Source organism: Anopheles cruzii, chromosome 2 (genome assembly GCF_943734635.1).
Source record: "Anopheles cruzii chromosome 2, idAnoCruzAS_RS32_06, whole genome shotgun sequence".
Taxonomy (NCBI): domain Eukaryota; kingdom Metazoa; phylum Arthropoda; class Insecta; order Diptera; family Culicidae; genus Anopheles; species Anopheles cruzii.
The window spans coordinates 15,715,665-15,722,417 of record NC_069144.1 but is presented as its reverse complement, the minus strand read 5'-3'; positions in this window follow the sequence as shown (position 1 = coordinate 15,722,417).

Here is a 6,753-nt window from a genome sequence, read left to right as displayed (position 1 = left end):
TGCAACTGCGGTGCCGCGATCTTGCAACAGCCAGCGATTCAAGTGGCGCGTCTCCGTGGCCGTCTTCCGTGCCGTATCATGTGCATTCCATCGAGAACCCCTTCTCGGAGCGTCAGAGTCCACGCGAATCGACACAATACCCAATCACTATCGATCACCTCCGTGGGACTAGCGCGTTTCAGCCACTTCGACACTCCGATCGCCGGCGTGCAAGGTTGTGCAATTATCACCTGAAATGACGGGCCCCGGGAACGTCGTGTCGTGATCTGAATTCGGAAATTGAAGCATGGCGCGGTGCGCGTGGTGCATTCCGCCAGGAGATTTCTGCAGCGATTTCGCAGCTCTTTAGGCAAACAAAGCGCGCGTTGCTCTGTTGCAAGGGCTGCGGTGCCTGGTCATAAATTATTATTAAAATAAAAGTAAATATTTGAAATTACACTCCACAAAGCTTTGGGACTCGTCGTTTGCGACTGCGATTCCAACAGCGCGCAATCCTTTCGGGCGGCCATTGCACTCCGCAGATGAGAGTGCTCATTTGGCGCCGCGTTTTGGAGGTTTTATGTTTTTTTGGGCGCTGCCGGCACACTCGAAACCGCCCCGCAGACACAGTGTGTCTCGTATGGGATCTTTTGTTATTTTGTTCTTGAAAGAAACGTTTCTTTCATCTTTCCACACAAAAAAACGCTATTCATTGTGCTCGAGGGAGCACACATACACCGCGGAACACTCCGGCCTCACACTCATACATACGTAATCCGGGTGGTTCGGCGAACAACACCTTCCAGGGAAGGTGTTTGCGGCGGGGCGAAGCAGAACTAAAGCAAGAATAAGTGCATTTTATTCTTTGCATAAATTAACTTATAATTACGTATTCAACCCGGTTGCTCGTCCGCCCTCCGTGTCCGCCGTCGTCGACCCGGGCGGATTTGGCACGGGTGACCGTAAAAGGGCACTCCACGGGCAACGCTCTTCGTTCGACAAATCCACCCGACGACGACGTTGGGCGGCGGACCGCTGGAGTGACCGTCCCGAGCACGAGAGCTCGGCCTTCGCAAACAGCTTTTCGATGAATTTAAATTCAGATTTACGGGCTGATCCCGGGAACCCTCGGAAGCAAGCTGAAGAATGGTCCGCGTAAAAGCGAAACGACAATACTTCAAATGCGCGTTAGTTAATGCATGTTCTATCGATGTTTTGACACCTCGATCGTTATTTAGGATAAGGAGTTTTTTGGCCACTGAAAACCCCGATAACTTCTTGAGGCCACAAAAAATGAGTGCTGGAGTACCGTCCCCGCAATCTTATCTGGCCCAACAGAAACTCTACTCGTTCCGGCGGAATCACAGATTTCGTACAACTTTTTGGAACAAACCGTGGAAGTGGAAAATAAAGAAGTTTTGCCAATAAAAAAGGAGCTCCAAACCGGAACGGGGCCGAATTTTAAAAGCCTCACCTCCCCCGGCCCGGCGCTGGGGTTAGAGTTCCTCCTTCCCCGAGACACACGAGAGTCGTTGTCCTTTCGGGCAACCGGCCGGCCAGCCAGGACTAGTTACGTGTGCGAGGCGGTACAGGAGGCGATTTATGAATCATGGCCCCGTTGGAGTGTTGGATCGTGTTGCTTGGTTCGGGACATTAATCATCGTCACATCTCTCTGCGCCCACTTAATTTCAGTCCCCGGAGAGATAGAAAGACAGTGAGAGAGAGAAAAAGTGAATTTAATGAAGAACATTCGGCCGGCCAACACCTAGAGGCCACGTAACGGCAGTGACCAGGGAGTCCACCCTAGAACCCTAGAGAGAAAACCAAAACGGAAAGCAAGGAAATAAACAAAAGCAAAAACATGCCCAGCAGTAAACGCGCGGTGAACAAAATGGCGGCGCCTGATCGAAGGCCACCGGAAGTCATCAATGGGAACGAGAGCGGGTCGCGTTTCGCGGAGCCTTCGTCGGTGGCCGCCACCCTGACCGGAAGTGCTTCTAGCGCTACTCTAGTAAACAACTTGTGCGTGTGCGTGTCAGTGTGTTGGCCCCCTAGGCGGCCGAACAAACACACGCGAGGGGGTAGAGGTTCAAGAGGTTTAACAACTTCCAACCAACGCGCCGTGTCCGCGGAAGGTCAACTTCGGTCAATCTCCGGATTGTGTGTTGGGCCGTGCATACCATTACCGGGAGACCTTGCCGGACGGGGTTAGGTTAGAGAGCGAGAGCCGGGAACCGCATCACGGGATGATGAGTGACACTACCTTCGATTTTGAGCCTCTTCGCTCCCTTAGCACACCCATTCTATGGTTTCTTAGCATTCATAGCAGAAACGAGGAAAAAAAAATCCAAAAGCGGAAAATAAATTTCCGGTCCGGGTTCCGGGAAGGGCCCCCATACCCCGCGGAACGTTGGAACAATTCCCACCACGACCCCTAGCGCTCTCGGGAATGACACTTTGATTGGCATCCCGGTGTGTTGTCAGAAGCCAAACCTTTTTTTGTTCGGGACCATTGATTAGATTGATTCCGGGGGAAAATGCGACGCCGCATCGGATGACCACCGCCAATGGGCGGCATCATAAAGATGTTGGATTGTTCGACACCGTGTGGCACCGATCATGTCTTGTCTTGGTGGCGCTGATGGATGAGATGTGAACTCAGATCTAGTAGCCATAGCGCGGAGCTGTCCAACAACCGGCAGCGATCTGTTTCGCACCGCCATTTTCAACTAAAAGGGGGAGCCTTTTCCTGGCGGGTTTTCTTATTTAAGTTTCCTAGGCAGAAAATCGATACAAACCGAAAGCGACGCCGAAACCCATCATATTTTACGCTTGAACCGCGCCCGCGTGGCGCAAGTATAAAGTTCTCGGTTAATTAATTCACCGCAAAGCCTTTAATCTACCATCAGCGTACGCTGCGTGTGAAGATGATTATTTTTTTTTGTTTTCAGCAGCGATGTGTATACCTTCATACTATCACACACACAGACACACACGAAGATCGTTATCAATCGTGGAGCTTCATATTTCGCTGGGCCCGGGACGCGGTATCTTCGAAAGTAACGCGGATTCGTGGAACTTTGTGTGGCGAAAAACTTTCACTCCGTGCCGTGATCGAAACCGTGATATATCACGGTGCCGTAGGTACTCGGCGGCGGCTGCTTGCTGCTATCTCGTGGTATGCCATCTTAACGGTGGACCGCAGTTCCTCCTCCACCCGCTGGCTCTTTGCAGGGCTCCGAATGACACACGGCGAGCACAGAGAGTTGGACAGCCCGATCTAAAGCACCGTGTACCGTCCGTGGTGTGGCTCACATGCTCATTGTTCCTCCTGGGCACACACACACCTACACACACACAAACAAGGACCCGGATGCGGGGCCGCACAAACGGGTGTGCTCATTTCGCATCACTCATGTGGATCTCTCCTCGACATCCCTCGGAAGGAAAGCAAAAAAAAAGAAGCGACTCGTCCACTTCCCAGAAACTCCCAGAGAATTCCCAGGGAACAGGTCGGGGGGCGGAGGCGGAGGCCGCTCTTCATCTGGTCACGAACGCCGAATTTGCCAGCTCGAATCCGCGCCCTTGCCCCCCGGTCCCGGTGTGTGTGACGCAGAATGATTATTATGCACTCTTTTCGTCCACGGCCACTGTATCATTTGTTTCGGTTTTATAAAACAGCAACAGCAAAAGGTAAGCAAATACGACCGGCGCGAGGCCGGAGGGCCGTCCCCTTGCGGGGGAAATCGAGGATGTGGGGTGGGGTGTGGTTGGCGGGGAAGGCCTAAAACATTAAGCCCGAAACGCGGAACACATGTCACGATGATTAGAGTCGGAGTGGGTCGGAAATGAACAGCAGCAGCGCGGCGGGCGAGAATGGAAATTCAAATTCCGTTCTTGCGCGCGGGGGTGTTTGAGGGCGATCGGGGCAATTGGGGGGTGGTTTGGTGTGGTGTGAAAACTGTTTTTCAACACCGCGCACACCACAATCCGGACACTCCATCGTTCATCGGGTATTCCGCCTTAAAACAATCAGCGTTTTGCGCGAAAGGTTTGCGTGTAGGTGTGTGTGTGTGAGGCAGGATTAAAAACAGGATGCTTTTGGGCCACGCGAGCTTTTTTCGGGCAGTGTAAAAATAAGGAAAATGTTCGCAATTAATTTAGCGACGGTTGGGTAATCCATTTATAACGCGACAAAGGTTTATGTATTATAACCATCTATCGGAGCTGCGCCATCTTGTGGTGGCGATTTCAGGGTTTGCAACTCTTTCACCGCCAATGCTCACCCGCCGCGGTACGTCACACACAGCAATTGACCTGCACGGCTGTGCGCGTTGACTTGTGATTCATACCCTCTCGTTGTAGCACCCACAATGGGCAATCGCAGTCGGCGTCGAACGAAAAGTTTCCTTCATTTCCAATCTCCCATCACTGTCGAACGTAATTTCGGTCGCTAATTGGGAAAAAGAAACTGAACGGCGAACTTTCTACTTTAGGCGCGCGCGCGCGCACGCGGATTTGGTTTCGATCCGCACCTCGGTTTTGCCGCCGCGGCAGTCGAAAGCGGAATTTGCGGATGTCATATCCCGCGTCGAATTCGCTCGGAATAGGGCGAACCGATGGAGAGTTCTTCGATGGATATTTATATTTTACCGGGACCACCTGCCACGGCATCTGTGAACAGCTGACGCGAAGGCGAAGCCTCGGTTGGCATGTAGCTCTGCAAAATAAGGGCAGCAAAAAACAAACAAAAAATTAAGCCCGAAACGGAACCAAGCGGCTCTTAATAAGCATTCCAAGCATAATATCGATCGTTGTTATCGATGAAGGGGTTCGGGGTTCGTGTTTCGATTATAAATAGGCATCGCCAGTGTCCAACACCCGCCCAACCCCGATGTGGTGACGATGATGGCGGTATGTACACAAGGGCGGGTTGTTGGCAACACGTATGATTTGAGTTTTGCTATTTTTATTCTACACCACTTGCCCCCCATTAGGCCTCGTGCCTCGTCAGCGTTCACGGTGCACAATGTATGGCCCAGCGTCCGGGGATGATATCAAAAATTGTACACCCCTATGTGCGTGGGTGTGTGCGTGTGTGGCCGAATATGTTTCCGCTTTCTTGCCGATTTCTCTATCGATTGTGCTGCTGTGCGAAACTTCAAAGGCCACCGTGTCCGGAGGCTGCGTTCGTCTCTTGGGGTTTGCTGGTTAAAATGCAGTTTTGAGTGCAGCTCACGCAAGAGGCCATCTTCCTTGCTCGCTCTTGCTCGCTCTCTCTCGTTTCCTCAGCCGGGCATCGGTCGCTCGTGCAGGCTTCGTGTGACCTAAATATGACGTTGCAGTGTTTTATGGCCGCACAGCAGCACTAGCCTAAGCACACCGTGAGCCCTGCCCAGTGAGTGTGTGGAGAAAATATCTTCTTTCCATCGCGGAAGCTTGCCACGTTGGCACTGGCAGGCAAAATGGCGGCAATTGTGGCCAATAAATACTATCCAGCTAAACCCCGCACGTGTGGCACACACACACTGGGGTACGGGGGATGATAATGGGATTAGCTGATGAAGCCGCGAACGCAAAGTGCGGCGCAATTTCGATTTGCTTGTGCGAAAAGTGCACGTATTGGTGTTCCCGCATCCCTCCATGGAGTTGGGTTGGCCAAAAAAAAATGGCAACAAAAACGTGAGCCCTTGAGTGTGTCCCCGTCAACCGGAGGAAGAAATGGAACATGACCGGAATGGATGACCGAGTCAAGGTCACCGGCGTAATGCGTAAGATTGGCGCGTAGTTCGTAGGGGGAGGGTGGCAAGTTTATGCTGGGGGGCAGGAACAGCAGGAACCGGCCACATCGAGGGTCGAGACAACGCAAATTGTGTGACACGCATCGATTCGCAAACGCAAAACTCAACACAGAAAAGGGACAGCATCTGGTGTGCGGCCGAAACGGCAATAGAGCGGCGCGGTGGGACGGGATGAGAGCGAGAGAGAAAGTAGCATCAGCATGGCGAAGCATAAAATGCCAAAACCTAAAACATCGCACACACCCCCCGGGGGGTAAAAACATCGCACCGGCAGCATATCGCACACGTGCGCAAAGTGATAATGATACGTTGCCGGAGCGCCAAGGGTGGGCCGCAAAGGGGTGGTGGCGCCTGTCAATTGTGTGACCAATCGCTGTGACGTCATCACAACAAAGCACTCACGCCGTCGAGACAGATATTGACGACGGAGCTCTCTCTCTCTTTTTCTTGCACTCCTTTCGCCGTCTCTTGTTCTCTTTCAAGGATGCAGCACTTCGCTCTCTCTCTCTCGCGTCGACCCCATGTATAGGAATGAGAGCATTGGTCGCGGCGATGAATACGTGTGTGTGCGTGCGTTGTTTGCGCCTGCTTTCGCTTTCTACGGCCAAACACTCGAGCCACGCTCGCTCAGAGATTCTCGGGAACGGAACAACGCCACACGGACGCTAGGGCGAGAGAGAGAGAGAGAGATGGCCGCAAAAGAGAGCACTCGCGGGCCACTCGACCGATTCTCGCGTTCGTTGCGCACGTTGCGGCTTCCCGTCGACAGTCAGTTTTGTGCGGGCAATGAAACGGTGAACTTTAAGAGCGATCGAGACACAGAAATGGACGTCCGGCGAGCAGGACATGCAGCGAGAAGCGCGTGAGAAGTTCGGTGCAATCAGTGAGTCGTGTCAAACACCGATTGCCTAGAAGTTGAAGACGGAAAAAAAAAATTTAGAAGGAAACAAATGGGTAAGGGTGTGGAGTTAT